Source organism: Dermacentor albipictus, chromosome 1 (assembly GCF_038994185.2).
Source record: "Dermacentor albipictus isolate Rhodes 1998 colony chromosome 1, USDA_Dalb.pri_finalv2, whole genome shotgun sequence".
Taxonomy (NCBI): domain Eukaryota; kingdom Metazoa; phylum Arthropoda; class Arachnida; order Ixodida; family Ixodidae; genus Dermacentor; species Dermacentor albipictus.
Window position 1 is genome coordinate 179,984,759 of NC_091821.1, and position 18,089 is coordinate 180,002,847.

Consider the following 18,089-nt stretch of genomic DNA (forward strand, 5'->3'; position numbering starts at 1 on the left):
GCAGTTCCCAGGACAGGACTAGGGTATTCTAGCCACCCTAACAGGACCCCTGCGCGCCTCAATCCGTGAAAACGCTGCTGCTGCTCGCGTCGCCCGATATGGCCATGGCATATAACGGCGTGCTACATGACCTGGTGAAGTGTCCCTATAACCTTTCCTACAAAATGAAAAGCGCGGAAGGCTCAACACAACACGAAGTGCCGCAGAGAACACACCCGGTGCCGACTTAAGCCATGCCCTTTCACCACTGCAGATCACATGGCGCCCGCGAACGCCGAGGACTACCAGAGGCACCTCGCCAACTGCCCAGACCGGTCATCGACCTTCTGCACAGCGATACGTGCCTGGGCAGTACCCAGAAATGAAAATGCCCCCCATGCCGAAACAAGGCCGAAGTACCCCATTCCGGGACTGGAAAGTGGGATCAAAGTAACACCGAGGGACCTGAACCGCGAACGCCGAGGACTACCAGAGGCACCTCACCGACTGCCCAGACCGGTCATCGACCTTCTGCACAGAGATACGTGCCTGGGCAGTACCCAGAAATGAAAATGCCCCCCATGCCGAAACAAGCCCTAAGTACCCCATTCCGGGACTGGAAAGTGGGATCAAAGTAGCACCGAGGGACCTGAACCGCGAACGCCGAGGACTACCAGAGGCACCTCACCGACTGCCCAGACCGGTCATCGACCTTCTGCACAGAGATACGTGCCTGGGCAGTACCCAGAAATGGAAATGCCCCCCATGCCGAAACAAGCCCTAAGTACCCCATTCCGGAATTGGAAAGTGGGACCACGACCCAGCGAGAGAACGGGACCTGGCACCCCAACTGGGCGAGACCAGGGCCGTTGAGCCCCGGGCCGCCCCAACCCAGCCTCCCCAGATCAGCCAGTTCTGGGCGCCCAGGATCAGCATACCCCACCTGCGCCGGGGTCCATCGTCGACGTGGACGGGCTTGTCAGGAGGCTTATGGGGCTCGGCCATGCCCGACCTCAGCCAAACTGGCCCTGTAAAGGCGGTCTTTCAAATGTCACTCGTCTTTAAATTTCCTTTCTTTTTTATTTTTTGACATTTAACTATAGCTCAGACTTGCCGTTATTTTCTTGTTACCGGTTTGTTCAGGCAGACTGGTAAAGAGTGTGTGATAACATAAAAACTTCAATAAAGTGTTTCTAACCAGAAATTGTACTAATTGTTTGTTTTGTTTCACTGCAGGAACCATAGATTTAATTTAACCAGCTCTAGAGGAACAGCTGGCCCGAAAAAATGGGAACCGCTAGCCATAGAGTTTTGTGGTTTCATACAATAACTCTCTCTCTCTCTCTCTCTATAATATATATATATATATATATATATATATATATATGCCGCTAGTAGAGCTAGAGCGCCGCTATGGTGGCTACGTTAGGCGTGCGCACGGAGCGTGCGGGCGGCATAGAGTTAGTAGAACAACTCTAGAGGAAAAGCTGGGCCGGAAAAGTGGGAACCTCTAGTACAGTTCACTGTACCTCTAGGGCGCCGCCCTGTTGCTACTGGTCAATGTGGCCAGCGCAATTACTATTGAAAGAGCTGAGAACAAGTACAGGTCACCTTATGCTTTGTCACCTAAAAACGCATACCTGATGGCTTTATGAAGGTGGTACGTTAATATTAAGTTTACAGAAAGCGATCGCTAAGTCCGCGACTTATGTAAATCACGATGTACGCATTCATGCAATAAAGGATGACGCGAATTTCGGTTTCGAATCTGTTTTTTGGATGCGTAGTAGTTTCGTTTGACATGCGATCGCGCGTCGACATCGGACGCTATGACACACTCGTGCCTTATGTGCCACCGAAGCCCCGAAGTGGTCTGGCATATACCTTCACATGTAAGTAAACGAATTTATCTCCTTGTTGAGAATATCACGCGAGTAGGCAGCTCTTGTGGTACATCACAATCGTTCGAGAAGCGTCACAGTAGAGCATTTTTCTGCATGCGGAGCGCTGTTTTTATTTGCAGGTTTCCCTTCAGTAGGAAATTGCTGGACAGGCGGACCAGCGCACCGGAATTGTACTGGCGAAGCCACAAGCAACTCAAAGAATCTGTTTAATTGTTGCACTTTGAACAATCATGCTTCTACAAAGGCCACAGCAGAAAAACAGCCTGATGACCGAGTATTTCTGTGCCACGAAGTAATCAAGAGGCGAGTGCCTAATGCGGACGAAATAGAGTGCATCGAGACTTAGAACGACAGAAAGCTGAGCTAGTTCGTAAGGATTCATTATGCAAAACAGAGGTGAGGCGTGCAGACAGGACACAAGAGTAGAGAAGTGGGCGGCGCGCGTGTTGTTTGCTTGTAAATACTCTACTCTTGTTTCCTGTCTGCACGCCTCACCTCCGTTTTGCATAACGAGTGCATCAAGCCACATATTAATAGCTTAGGCGTTTTATTAACTGTGCAATATTTTCAACACTTCCTTGCATGCCATTTCATGTGGCATATCTTTTCTGGTCACAAATTTGTGCAGCGTATCTATTTGCATGATCGACTCCGGGCCTGTGGGACCGTTCACTTGCACTTGATGCTGAGTCTTTTACATGTACCCATAAACTGCAGATATGCACATCAGATCCCTGCGAGCACTTTCAAAATTCAATTATTTTCGACAACAGGCACATATGCAATACTGACATAATCCGGAATACCACTAAGCAGCTGGGACACATTTTTGTTGACCATACTCGCAGGTAAAATAAGTACATCATGTGGACAGCTCCAGCTCATTTTCCTTAAGTCAGTGTGTACAAGGGTTATGCAAAAATAATTTTTTTCTCGCGCACCGATTATTTTGCTTTATAAGCAAGATAACCCACCAGGTTAGTGTAACGTATCTTGTGCATCACACTAATATGTGCTTTCATTTACCAAGTGAGATGAGTTACTTTTATGGCTCATTCAGTCATATCACACTGCAAGCTGCATTCATCAATCTTCAATGGGATTTTGCAAATGTTTAATGAAACATGTTTCCCTTTTATGCAGATATGCAATGGCAAGCCCTTCCGTGTGTTCCAAAGGTAAAATTTAAGCTCTAAATTAAAGAAGACATTTCTAGTCAGAAACAAGCAAAAATAGTGAATGCAGAGTATCAGAAGCCCAAGGTACAGAAATTATGAGAAGTGTCGAATGATTTTAAGGAAAGAGTCGTATTTAAAAATGCAAGACCCTTTAGTGGAGGTCAAGCAAGTCAATATAGGTAGAATACTCTGCAAAATTATGCGAGTGAGGGGATGTCAAACAATGGGTCAGGAAATGCATTGTTTTTCTGCAAAACAAAAGCTGATTGCCATTACATAAGTCACTTTAGCATCATGATAAATTCAGAAATAAACCAAAAAACAAGACACGCAAAAATAAACAAAACATTTAATGATATTTCAGCAGAACTTTTTGTTGGGCTAGTTGGTGCATATTACTGAAGTACTATAGCGCCAAACAGACGACACAAGAAGAAGAGACACGGACATAAGCGCTCGTCCGTGTCTCTTCTTGTGTCGTCTGTTTGGCGCTATAGTACTTCAGCCATTTAATGATGCTCTCTCCACACTGGGATAAATAAAAACAAACACATCACATCTAATGTGGACATATCAGATGCCTTGTGAAACATAAAGGAACAATTCAGTTTCGAGCTATGGCACTTGCCGCATAGATGTGGGGGGGCCTTGCACCAATAGTGATAGTTACCACTGCATTTAGAAATTGAAAGCATTCGTGCAGACAAGGATGATTCTTTATATTTTTGGCTACCACTTCAAATGCCTCCACCAAGTGTTACAATGCTGCACGCAGCCATACTAAGGATCTCGCAACAACACCTGCAGGTAAAAAGCAGAAGCAGTCAAAGTGCTCTTTTAGGCAAGAAGAGTGCAAGAAGCAGACATAACTGCATTTATTTCCATAATTCCCCATTTAAATGGCCTTTTCTTTTTGCTTAGACAATGCCTACGCCTAGCCACAGCAGCTCCCTCATACAGACTCCGCAAACCAAGAGGCCGTGGAGGCAAATGCAGGTAAGAGGCAATAAGCAATAGCACTGGTATCGACATTCATCTAATTTCTTTTTATTTCGTTTAGGCAGCCAGCACACCTCGAACAGCCACCTTGACTGCGGGTGTGTCACCCTAGTCGCCAAGGAAACATTTGAGGGAAAGTGACAGGCAATGTGAACAGCCACTCCTCCATGTAAACAATACTCTTTCTCTCGGATGACTCCTACGCCTCACCACGCCAGCACACTTGTGCACAAAGATGCCGCAGAGGCACATGCAGGTCAGAGGCAAGAAGCAGTGGCACTGGTGTCGACATTTCCCCAATTTCTTTTTCTTACACTGAGGCAGCCAGCACACCTCGAACAGCCACCTCGACTGCGGGTGTGTTAGTTGATCCCTGTTGTACATATGCTCATAATAAACTTCAGTAAACTTGAACTTCATAATAAACTTGAAGGCAAATGGTACATTGATGCATTGTATTTTTGAACATTTATTGTACACATACAATATATGTTATACTCTGCAGTGCTACAGAGCGTATTTTGAAGCTTCCCCCTATATTTTGCACCTTTAATTACGTATGTGTTGTGTGGCCCTCAATGCAGTTCATGTTGTAGCAGCTGCTTTGTCTGTGTATTGCATATTGGCTTAAGCTCGTGATATCCACATACTTCTCTCACATATACAAAATAAAGTTCTATGTAGTCCTCAGTGTTACAACAAAAAATGAAAGTAAACAATCCGATCGTGGAATTATGTTTATTACAGTGATTCCTATGACAGTTACTGACAAGTTGACGACTTGAACTGGTCAATCGGTCCATAGTCTCCTCTATTTTTCAAAAACAAAGGAGGCTATGATCCGTCATGGCAAGGAATTGTATGTATACATAAAAAAAAGCGGGTATGTGTGTGTTTGTAGTGGGTGTATAGGATTAGGGCGGTACGAAAAAATGTACCAACACCGTCCTCTAGACCCATTCCGTTGAGGTACCGTAACAAAACGTATTATGCATAAAGTTCATACAACCAACTCTGATATTACTACAGACGCCAGGCGACGCGAGCTACATTTGTCATGATGCATTCGCGACTGCACCGGATGCCCTCCACATTATTCTCGTTAATCGTGCTCACTGCGCCGAGGCAAAAGAAAGACCATGGGCACAGGTGCCTTTAAAGTATCTCGACCTTGCGAGGCACGGCTGCGCGTGCCAGGGGAGCTGTCCGTGCGAACACTCCCTGGCACACACCTGCCTTGGCGGCCCCAACCTACGTACCGTTCTGCTTCGAGCTTTGATCCCCCCACTGTCCCTCGGGTGCCCTGGAGTTCCTGCGCCGCCAGCTCTACTACCATCTCAGGTGCTCTCCTGAGACTTCCGTTTGTCGGTTGCATGTGCCCTACAGCTGGATCATTACTTATAATAATAAAAAAACCCGATCTATCGTCACGACGATAGATCGCGAAAGCGGCTTTTGCAACATACCGCGCCCGTGCGAAGATAATTACGGAACGCCAACGAGGAATCTGACCACAGCTTCGAGCTCGTAACGTCGTCGAGTGACACTCCTGCAACAGGCGTGACCGCTGAAAACCGCATACCGCCAGAAGCTTGAACAGGATCATCCCTCGGTTGCATAACTGCCAGCTCTACGGCCAACATGGACCACACCCACACCATCCCGCAACATAGAATAAAGAACCGACTTATGAAGCCCAAACACACGGCTGCACGCACACATCACAACACTTCAAGCATAGAGAAAGAAATTTATGCTTCAAGCGAGACGGATGGATGGATGGATGGATGGATGGCGGCTATACCCTTTGTAACGGGCGGCGGCTGGCGCCACCTAGCCTTTTGCTCCCCCCCTCCTATTTTATTATTATTCTTTTTTTTTCTATCTTTATATTCTCTTTTTTTTCTCAACCTAGTTTTTACTCCCCCCCCCCCCAAGATAACTATTGCCGGATTAAAACTGTTGCCGGATTAAAACTGACTACTATCACCAAGTCTAGCAAGCGTCTCAGGAGCTGGCAACCTCGGCGCGTAGCAACATGGCGGCGCTCTTGAGGTTCCCGATTTTAATGCATGGGCCCTATGGGTAGCTTGTCCTCTAACATGCGTTTCCCCGCAGGCCGGCTGAGGCCGGTGAACAATAGAAGGCAGCATCAACGTGACCCTGCGTTCCCGGATGTTGGTTCCCTAAGTTGGTTTCCAACTGTCCCTATGAGGCTACTGAATACCTAGTGTGTCACGTGATTGGGGAGGTTTCTTCCCTGTATTACTGCCGGAATATGCAGCAGAAACCACGTGATTCTAAACGCCGTCTCTCCGCTTCGGAATGGCGCACGTCTGTGATCGAGCTGCCATCGGTGATGACGATCGTCGCTGCGAATTTTGCAGCAAACTATTCATACAGAGGAAGAACATGCTGTAACACATCAGGAACGTTCACAGAATGGCCGTGGATGTCAAGAAATTGATGAAATGCGACGTATGTGGCACTTCCCTGCCTACAATGGAGAAGTATTCGGTGCACCAGATCGCTGCGCACAACTTCGAGGCTGACTACGTGCACCTGTGTTCCGGAACAATAAGGGTGAGGAACAGTTTTATTAAGTTTATTCTCAGTCATCGTAAGCAAATGACGTTTAAACGCAATATTATATGTCGGACTTTTTTTAATTTCTTGTTGCGCAGTGTGCCTCCAAAAGCAGTTGTTTATACCTTGCGGGCCTTTGTTTTTTCTTTCTCCATCTGTTTCGCGAAGAGTATATTTTGCGCACGTGCCTAATTTATTTCCTTGGGGTATGTTGAAGTTTGTATCCTCGTTAAATATAATTTGTTTGTTTATCCATCTATATATAGTATAGTCATGTGTGCGCGCTCCCAGCGATGCGCTACATGACATACGTTTGGCATGGTCTGCTTTCCTGCCCAGCAAGTGGAGTGAAATTTGACGTTTGCACATCTTTTTTTCTTTTTTTTTAAGCGACAGGAGTAAGCTGTTCTGCGTTCTGACGTTGCTCTGTGCCACATGCGTGCGTGGCCTAGTCTTCGCCTCAATGCACGTTGAAATGCGGCAGAGACGCAGAACCAGGACCATTCTTGAATTTGCATGCGGATGTCGCCGGGATCGTTTCCCAGCGTATTGTTGGCAAACTCTTTAGTAGTACATTTCATAGAATAGAGCGAAATGTGACGCTCCCGCACCCTCCCCCCCTTCTTTTTTTTTTTTTCTTAAACGAGAGGAGGGATTTGCTCTGCGTTCTCACGTTGCTTTGCGCTACTTGCGTGCGTGGTACAGTCTTCGCCTCAGTGCCGACCGCAATACACTTGCAATTGCGGCTGTCAGCGGCTTGATCTCCCGGCGTACTTTGGGAAAATTCTTTAGTAGTACCACAGTCCTTCAATTGAAGGACTCTGGTTGTAGATTTCATAAAATAGAGCCAAATTTGACGCACGCGCAATCCTTTTTTCTTTAAGAAGAGTGTGTTAGGAGGCTACTTAGTAAGACATCTTTTTGTGAACTTAAACTGCGCTTGGGAAAAGACACCAACGTAGAAGAAGACAGGACGAACGCAGACTAGCAACTGGTTTATTGAAATCGCACATAATGCTGCCTCTTCGAACCAGGTGCGTGCCCAAGCCAGATCATAACCGCGTGACCATGGAACACTCCCTCGCCAAGCCCCTATCTACAGTAAAAATTCAAGCTCTTCTTGAAAAGAAGGAGCTTTTCAAGAAGAAACTGAGGGAAGGGATTCACACTGTTCTGGGGCGTAGCTTGCACCACGTGCTCTCAGTTCGTCTTTGTCTTATCGTAACAGCATTGCTGTGAATGTACAGTCTGATTCAATATTGAGGAAGGAGTGAGCATAGATCATGCTTAAGTTTCATACTTGTTTCTTATTAAAACAAAACTAATATGATAAATTTTTTGAAGTTATGGCGCATTGCATATTTGAAATTCAATTTTAATAGAAATTTGAGCAATATCAAGGGTGACCTCATGACACAGTCGAGTTGAAGGTGAGGGAGTAAAATAAATGCTACGTTAGCCCGTGTCCAAAGCCTTCAAAGTGATTATTTTTGTTTGCATCTCTCTCCCCAAAGTACTTGTCACCATCTAATGCTATTTTGTGCTTTTATTACAGAATTTCATGAATGGAAAGCAGCCAAAACTGCTGGTTCATTTTGCCCAGGGACCCCAAAAAACTGGCCAGTGGAGAGACAAGGATCCACTATTACTGTAATAGATCAGGCGAGGCAAGGAAAAAGGAAGGTCGTGGTGACCGTCGGGAGAAAAGTCAGGGGAGCTGTAGGTCTGGTAAGATTTGTCTTTCATTTATTACCATCACAATGGACAACACTCAGAGTCCGACACCTGAAAGCACCACCATAAAAGTCAGGTATCAAAGAAACCATTATGGTCATAAACCAGAAATTCAGCACTTGGGAATGAGTGACAAGGAAAAGGCCAGCGTAGCAGAGAACCTAGAAAGGGGTGTGCCCATGAAAACCATTCTAAAGCGAATAAGAACATCTGTGGCATCCAAGCTGAGGCCAGTGCACTTGGCAGAGTGCTCAACCCTGCATAACATCAAACGGCAGTTTAACCTTGCTGCTCCTGAACGTTGTCACACTAATGACGCTGTCAGTGTAGACATGTGGGTGCTTGTGATGAAAGAAAAAGGTGAAACACTTGTCTGCCTGTACAAGGCACAAGGTGCAGTGGACCCAAGTGGTACATTTTCTTCAGCAGACTTTGCTCTTGTTCTGATGACAGAGCCTCAGAAGGAGCTACTAGAAAAATTGGGCCCTGCAGGGACTGTATGTCTTGACTCCACACATGGAACTACAGAGTACCTGTTTGAGCTGACCACTCTTCTGGTGCTAGATAAAGTAGCATCAGTTGTAGCTATAGCTTATTTCATCTGCAACCAGATGAACGAGCAAACTTTGACAGCATTCTTCAAATATCTGGAGTCGGCCATGGCCAAAAAAGTGGCCGCTAAGACATTGATATCTGATGGTGCCTCGCAATTCTACAAAGCAGGGTCCAGGGTCATGGGTGCCGCAAAACAGGAACTTCTCTGTGCCTAGCATGTGGATAACAATTGGCGTAAGAAGACACTCGAGTGTGTAGAGAGACAGCTAAGGCCACATGTTTACCATAGTGTGTGGCTACTCTTAGAGTTCCTCGCGGAAAAGGCATTTGAAGATTATTTTAAGCAATTCCTTTCTAGTGAGGAAGAAAAACTGAGGGGCTTCCTGAAGTACTTCAAAGACCACTATGCAGTTAGGCCGCAAGAGTGGGCCTATCGCTTTAGGACTAGAGCAGCTGTCAACACTAACATGCACCTTGAGAGCAAGCACAGGACGTTAAAGCATACTATGCTGGAGAGAAAACAGAATAAGCATGGTGACAAACTAATTTCTGCCCTCATGGACTTGACAAATCATTTTTTAATGAAAAGGGCTAGCCAGATGATGAAAGGTGCAAAGGGTAAGGAGCGGAGAACAATTTAGAAGAACCACAGGTCTGGCAGTGAAATGGCAGCTTGTGCCAAAATAAATGAAGATGGCATATGGACTGTGCCATCTCAGTCTATTAAAGGGCTCTCATACAAAGTGTCAAAAGTGAAAGATGGTGCTTGCTGTCCTTTGAGGTGCAAGGAATGCGCAGTGTGTGTGCAAGCACAGTCACTGTGTGGTCATCGCTAATCCAACTAGCAGCAACAAGGCCCACGAGAGCTCACCCAAAGAAGCATGTGAGGCAAGTCGGGCATTGCACATTGTACGGAGTATAACAAAGCTGGAAGCAGCCAAAGCAGTGTCAAGCTCAACACTCTTAAGAGCAAAAATGGACTCAGTCAGACAGGCAATATCAGATGGTGAAGTCTCTGAGGGTGTGGCTGAGAAGGCAAACAATTTGTTTTAGCCAGTTTTCATGCTTGTGGAAAGTGAAAGTGACCCAAAAAGAAAGATGCCAGACCATTCAAATGAACCAGCCAACAAAAAAGTTGTGCACCTGTTAAGATTTCACTCTACAAAAAACCCTAGATTGTCGCAGCCATCATAACAGCTTAGGGACAGCAACATAGAAACTGAAGAGATAACCACGTCAGCAGGGCACGATTACTGGTAACAAGCCTCCAGTGCAGTTAGGAAGAGAGAAGTGGTGCAGTAGTGCTGTGCTGTCATGCCTTATAGAAGCAGGTTGAGGGCTCGCATATAAACAAATCATGACATGTGGTCTCTGATGATTAGCCCGTCTGTTTTTGTCTGTGGTGTGCAGCCATATGTCACAGCTGGATGGTATGTGTGTTAGAGCACGAGAGATGCCTCCATGCTTGTTGTATGAGCTGCTGGTAAGTGTTCTGTGAAAATAGGTACAGACCCAGTGGTTATCTCTGGTATGTGGCAGCTGTTGGATTGTAGTGTGTTAGAGCACGCCTCCATGCTTGTCATATGAGCCGCTGGTAAGTATGTCTGTACATAGGAAGCGCATTGGACGGTGTGTAGTGTTTCAGTGTGCAAAAGCCTCCAATGTGTTTTGCTACTTATAAATTTGTGTAAACACTCAGTAGCACAGTAGTCATGATGTTGCACTGCTGAGCTCAAGCCTGCGGGTTCAATCCCAGCAAAGGTGGCTGCATTTCAGTGGTGGTGAAATGAAAAAAAAAAAAAAAGCGTGTAGTTGAATTCAAGTGCACATCACAGAACCCAAGGTGGTCAAAATAATACTGAGTCCCGCACTGTGGCATGCCTCATAATTCGATCTAGATGTTGTGTTCCATGTGATGTTCTTTATTGCCCATTTGAATAAACTTTTATTTTTTCAGATTACCAAAATAGAGGGTATATGCAGTGGTGTTGTGTGCAGTCTGGATAAGTTGCTCTGGTCATGTGCACTCAATGAAAACTTCTGCATATTTGGCTGCAGCAGACAGTGTCATAATGATAGTAAAGACTATGCAGAAAGCTTTAGGCCACTCTACATATCAGATCAGTTTTATATTGCATCCCTTATGGTGCTTATGGTGACAGAATAATAATTGGCGATGCTTCCTTACACATTTAATATTTTTCTTTTTTTCTTTTGGAAGAGCAACCTTGGAAGAATAATCTACAACAATGCTCCTACCTTCTCTTTCACTGTCTCCCCATTTCTTTTCTACACTTCAACTTCATTCTACGCACTATCTTATTCTCCTCTTCATCCTACATTGACGGTGTGGGAAAGTGAGCTAAGCGTGCATAAAGATTGCTGTGCAGAACTTAATTGCAGCACTGACGAAGACAAATCTTTGTCAAAAGGTTCATTACAGCTACATTCCCCCTCCAAACACTGTTTATCACTTCAAGCCTTCATATTCCTGTGAGCTTTTGTCTTGTTTAACAGTTGTAACAGTCATACTATTTATTACTATCAATAGCCAGCATACATTTAGCACTGCAAAGTGCTGTTTAGAAGACGTGTGAGTTTCTACTTCCCTTATGATAAACACTCCAGACATTCAGTCTCTAATTTATGAAAATCTTTCAAACATTGCCAGTGATGACCACCATATGGGTTAATGTCGGCATGGGACTGAGGCTTTCCCGCAAAAAGAACAGTTATGTTTTGCTCATATCATGTGACTGACAGTTTCTGCTGTAATTTTTGCACTTGTCAACTGCACTGTGAAGAGTTCGTTTCTGTGAATATGTGCTGGCCTGATTCTTCTTAATCACGCATTTCAGATCTTGTGCTGTGAGATGAGGAGGTGCAAAATAAAAACACCGTGTAGATTTCACAATGCCTTTAAGAAACCACGCAAAGCTTGGAGATGAAGCATTACATGCAACTTGAACCAAGTGTCTGGACACAGCAAGTGAAAGTTGTTTTGTCATGAGTGAGGGTGTCGGCGTTACTTGTAACTGCCTTTAAATAAAAGTTTGTTTCAAAACAGTGGCTCAACTCTGTGTTCCCCCGGTAAAAAACAAAACCATTGAAATTTGCAATTCTCTTTTTAAACATAATTGACCAATATGAATAAAAAAAAACTTTATGAATCAAGATATAAGCTTGCCGTACCATGGAAACACTTGAAACTCCTTTTGAGAAGCTTACTCATACGCGAACACATTATAGCAATTATTTTCAATCGTATACCCACAATTTGCCTCGTCACCATGTCAAGTTTCAAGGCAGATTTTTTTTTAGACTCCAGGAAGCCGTATGCTGAATTCTATCCATTGTTTACTGCATTGCATTTGATTTTCTATAACAAATAAAATCGAATTCTCCATTGATTGCACCGACGCTCACGTTATAATTATATGCTATTATTATTGACTAGTCTTTTATATATATTCTTGGAGGGTGGGGGCTGCACTGGTGGCGTTCTACGAATTTGCGCCGCGTGTTTGTGCGGGTAAACTTAAGCGCACAATTTTTTTTTTTGCGCGTTATGAAAACAATGCACTGCAGGTATTTTAATTAATGCAACGAGCTGTATGAAATATCAGTCAAGGGGTTGGAAACGTCGCTATAGAGAATCCCGACTATTTTCTTTTGCGTGTGTGTATTTGGAGTTGATGCAGTTTTTTTTATTTACTTATTTTGGCTACATTGCGCCAATTGCGCTTCCATAGAATAAAGAAACGCGCGCTTGCCGACTCGATCGCAAGGGGACAGCCTGATCAACATCAATATCAGCAGCAATGGCGGATTTGCGCTTGTCGTGGCGCTTGCGAAGTTTTCAATAGTTTTCGCCTTTTAAGTGATTCTTTTGCTATTTTAACGTGTGGAGGTTCATTGTACGTCTGTTTTTTCTAGTTTGGCATGTGTTTTAACACATGTGAAGGTGTAGTCTTTTCTTCTTCAGCGGATATATGTACAAGACCCCGTTCACCGTCTATCAGGTAAGATGTGTACGTATGCTACACGCAAGCGTAGTGCTTCATTAAGCCACAGTGCACTACAAAGTTAAGCATGAACGGTACACAAAATTCACAAGTTCGAAGTATTGCCAAGAACAACCATTGATTGGCGAAGTTCTCACAGGCGTTGCAGAAGTTGTTGGGCGCGGCAGTGCTGAACGTAGCGTTAGCGGCTTAAATCGTGTGTTTTTACTAGTAACAACGTGTCACTATTTCATATTATTGGCGGCGTCTCCAGGACACCAAATCGGTAACGGTGACACCAGAGCTAGAACCCGGACTGGTCCATGGGTTGGGGCTCGCCGAGGCCTGCGCGTGCTAGTAGTATATCTATGATGCCCGTAGGCTGTGTGTAAGTCGTACTTCCCGAATTTACTGACGCATTTTAAGATCAGCTGTCCGCTTTCGCGGACAAAAAAGCAGGAGTCAGGGTGGTCCGTGGGTTGGGGCAACATAACCTGCTTCCAGTTTCGATCCCTCCGCTACCCTTTGGGTACCCTGCCGCCTCCTTGATTATAATCTAATGCTCTCCTGAGGCCTCTGTTTGCCGGTTACATGTGCCCTCCTGGAGCAGTACTTGTAAATGAATCCGATCTATCGTCGCAACGAAAAAAGCGCCCCGCGACTTCTACAACACCAGTCAGAACCTTGCCCATTGGTTTACCTATGTGTGGCCGCAAATACCTGAAACTCAATGCCAGTTCAACATATTTGTTGGCAAGGGTGTCAGGTCGTTGCTTTGTGTGGAATCGGCCTTTTCTCAATTCTTAAGAATTTAACTGGAATGCACCTGACCAGTGCTGCTCTGTGGTGCTTGCCACCAATCCCTTGGACAGGGAAGACATGAGTATCCCTGTGCATACACTTTATACGCAGTGGTGTGACCGCTTCCTTTGGGAAACTACCACGTTAGCGATATTGTGAGAACTATGTGGCTTTCCTTCATCTTCCTCGTCCGTACGTAGTGTGTCGCTTCTTCCTCGCCATAGCTCTAGCTCGGCAAGAATAAAGCGGTTCTTTAGAAGTGGTGAAGGTGCTGGGGTTCTGCATACCAAGGGCATATAAGGTAACAGTGCTTGTGCCTTTAATATGTCGCATTCGATCATTTTGAGACGTGGTGGTGTTCATGCGTTAGCACAATTCCAGGACATCCACAATGTAAGAGGTACATGATTCCCTAATTGTATACTCTCTCCAGGCCTTTCTCACAACCTCAGCACAAGTACTGGGAGCATAAAAAAACTGACAAAGCTGGTGCATGAATGTTGCCCGATCAGAAAGATCTGGCTCTTGGATCAAAGCCAATTTTTTTTTTACATTGTAGAGGCAGACGGGCATGCTGTAAAGTTTCTAAGAACTGTCCCACCATTGCTGACTCTGTTGTACATTTATCAAACCACTTGATTCTCACCAAGCTCAAGCTATGGTGACAAAGACGCGCCACATGCTTTACAGTCACATATTGCACTCGCAATACATCTGTTATGCCAGTTTGCCGAAATGAGCATGCACAGTAGTGACGAATTCACTATGCGTGCACAGGGATTTGCCTTTCCTGTCCTATGGGCTGTTGGCAAGCATCACAATGCTACACTCGTCAGGCACACCTCAGCTTTCAGTATGTTTACATTCGGTTGCATGAACATGGAGGGAGTGCGTTCGCTGTAATCAGTACCACACATTTTGCTAATGTAGGCTTGAGTGGCTTTCCCATGCCTCCACTAAATAGTCGGAATACTTCCATGTATGATAGAATGATGAGCATTTAACCTCCAGACATGCAGCAGTCTTTACACCACTGCAAGGCAGAAGCAGCCTTCTCGCCATGTTCACGCTCAAATAAATCCCATTATTAAGGCATTTTATGGGCCTCCCAAACCGCCTGCACCACCTGAATGATGTCACTTGTTGTTGCACCTGGCTGTTCATTTCATTTGGCATCCTCTGTTCGCACATATTCGTTTCCAATACAAGAAAATTGCAGGGCTGGTTCGCAATCTTTTCTGTTTTCCTTATTTTTTTTATGGCCTTGTAAAACTGAGAAACGATAATGAAAAAAAGAAACAAAGGCTGCCTTCCTGTTCACCAGTGAAAGCATTGTTGCTTAGAAAGAGGCGCAGAAAAAGATGTATATGCATGTCGGACAGCCTGCACAAGGTTTTATCTTTGTCTCTTCAAACATCGCGTACCTGCGTCAGTGGACTCGCTGTTCTGTAGCATTATCCCTGGCAGCGGAAGCACTGTCCCAGAGCTCTAAAAAGTCATCGGAAGCACAGTGCTAAACCTTCATCCTTGAAATGTGAAGAACGTCACTGGACAGGACGAGAGATGACAAGGTGAGACTGATTGGGGCAATGTTGTGGTGATGGGTGCCACCTGGTTGAGCGCACAGTATGGTCCCCTGTCCTGAGAAAAGCTTTTCTGGGAGCTCTACACAGTGGAAAGGGGACCAGAGAAGTACAAGCGCACCAGGGGAGAAATGAAAGTCTCATTGTGAAGCATGGTACTGTCATTTCTGGTTGCTTCATGATGCAGTAATGATAGTCGCAGCACAATATTTTCAATTTGTTCTGGCAACTCACGATATGCAAGTGAATGCTGCTTACTCTGATCATGTGGCTGCGTTTCAGTGCTTGGATATTTAAGGCCACGTTGCAAAATGCACAAGAGATTTATAATCGACTTCGTATACACAGAAAATACAAGAACAGTTCTAATAGCACTGAAAAGACAGAGCATTCATGGCGTCGTTCAAGCTCAGTGTCCTTGAGCGTGCACAAGAACTAGTCTAACTGATGTTATGACTGGCCTGTGTGGTCAACGATTTGTGTCGCGCCACCAAAGCAACAGCGAAAGGCTGGACCCTTTAGATATGCCGAGCCGCCTGCAACCGTTGGAAAACGCCTAGGAGGCCCCAATAGCAATAAGACCTTATCATTTGTGCAGGCATTTTCGCCAGCTTACCCACGGCTTTCACAACACCCTGATGTCTGCTTAGTCTCCACAGTGTTGTCTCCCTTCAGCAAGTCGGACGATTAAGCTTTGTGTGTGCATTCGTTCTTTCTCTGCGTCCTCGGCAGGGAAGATGCCAGCGTTGTGTGCGTGTGCGCATGTCAGTGCCTTTCCTTCTACTGAGCCAGTGGGGGTTAGAAAATTCGTTGAACACTTGCATGTATCGAGCGGCAGCTGCCAGCGTGCAGAGTGTTTTCTCTCTCCTTTTCTTGAGCGAGGGTATTCCAAACACTATAAAGGATGTCTTCGCTAATGGACTTCAGCCTTCAGTTTTTGAGCAAACTAGCATGTCTGTCGCTCACCATCGGGAAACTTGCAGAGTTGACCACTCCGTAACAATGTGAAGTAAACATTCATTGCTACTCGTTGAATTGTTGCCGTATCTCCTGCCTGGCCCCCTCGGCACTCATGAGCCACTGCAAAATGCAGTCAGCGGCACGATCCGACAACCAATGGTAAGCTCCAGACCACCAAGCCCACGCTACTTCCACAGTCTTGGGTTCCCATCTTTAATACGGAGCAGCAGCAAAAAAAGAATTGACATCTGTGAATAAGGTATGCGGATGTGGGCTGCTTCCCTTGAACATAGGAGGCAAATGCCTTCAGGAAGTTCAGTTGCACTTTGTTATATGAAAAGGCGTCTCACCAAGATTGGAAGTTGCAAACCGACAAGTGCAGTGCATAGATCACACACTAACAATCCTGTCTCCAAATTATCAAAATTATGCACAGTGGGAAAACAACTGAAATTTTAAACAAAAGCCATCATGGTCTCAACGAAGCCCTGCTTCAGCCAGAGTCAAGGTTACATGCACAAATGTCTCTATGTAAAACGTGCTGCCTGCAATATCACCAACCATGGCACGTGACTTTCGTAAGCCAACCAATGTTAAATGCCATCCCTGGATGTGTGCCCCACAGCAAAAAAGGAAGAGAAGAAAAAAAGGAAAGAAAAGACGGCTCGTCATGTGAGTGTGACGTGAACCCTTGGCTCCGTCATGGGGGAAGATGAAGAAGGAAGATCACTTGGAGGCAAAGGGGTTGAGTGCCGTCACTTTTAGCACTCGCCTCCTGGCAGCGTGAAAATGCAACATTTCAATTTCTTCCATTTCCTTTAATAATGAACTAATTAGAAATATTTGTTTGAGGAAATGCTCCCTTGACGGCATCTTACAACTTCCAATGTACCTATAACTAAAATTTGCCATGGTGCTTAATGAGAGGGGCTTTTCAGCCCAAATTAGATCCTGCAGACTATAGTACAGTATGGAAAATATGGTACTTGGAACTGTAAAATTTAATTTTCCACAGCAATTTCTACCTGTGCAGTTGGAGTTGGCTTTGTCATAGCATAGATATGAGGACCGTGAAACAACCTTTATTCCCTAAAGATCCTGTCCTGTAGTATATTTGAGCATTTACATAAAGGCATGGAGACCCTCAGTGTGTTGCAATCTAAGTGGCAGCATATAGGTGGTGTGTGCTGCCTGTAGAGATGCCACTGTAAGCCATCTATGTATTGGCGGATTTCTGAATTGTGGATGGGAGAAGGCTCATGGCTGTTCTGCCTTTGCACCAAGCACTGCAGAGCACAGTGCTACAATTTTCTGTTTGTGCAGTTCGAAGAAAATTATTCCTGCAGTGGCAGTCACTACACAGAAAATGCACCCTACGAGAGTGGACAGAGTTCCAATGTGACTGTGGTTTGAAATGGTCCAGCCCCTGTGTATACAAGCACCGATTTTCCCAGACAAGTGTGACAGTGCCTGGCTTTGAATGCAGTGTGCTGCTTCATAAATATTGCAGTTGCCCAGCACTAAGCTGCCTGGATTATGTGGTTGCCATAATGACTTCTCTGTACCCATGGGACAAATATTTGCACTCGAAATAGCGACAGCAGCCATGCATTTCCTGCTGACATAGAATTAGGTTCCACAATGTCATCTGATGTATGCACATGCTGTGATGTGGTTGGTATGGGTATGAAGAACTTTATTTAGCTCCTGAGGGATCAGTCTGGGACTGATGCGGGCCACTCCCACGTCGGTACAGAGAGGCCGAGCCCCTCTGCTATCACACGGGCCCTCTGGACAGCCCTGAGT

At 45.2% G+C, this 18,089-nt stretch overlaps 2 long non-coding RNA genes across 2 annotated transcripts; both read left to right on the forward strand.

Annotated features, from left to right (window-relative positions):
• The first annotated feature begins 1,787 nt into the window (after window positions 1-1,787).
• Window positions 1,788-4,503, forward strand: LOC139056113 (uncharacterized). The gene is made up of 4 exons (XR_011512165.1): window positions 1,788-1,871; window positions 3,027-3,061; window positions 3,983-4,057; window positions 4,122-4,503. It is a non-coding gene; the product is annotated as an uncharacterized lncRNA (long non-coding RNA).
• Window positions 4,504-6,393: 1,890 nt separating this feature from the next.
• On the forward strand, window positions 6,394-11,999 carry LOC139053012 (uncharacterized). Its single transcript, XR_011510165.1, has 2 exons — window positions 6,394-6,643; window positions 8,202-11,999. It is a non-coding gene; the product is annotated as an uncharacterized lncRNA (long non-coding RNA).
• Window positions 12,000-18,089: the final 6,090 nt, after the last annotated feature.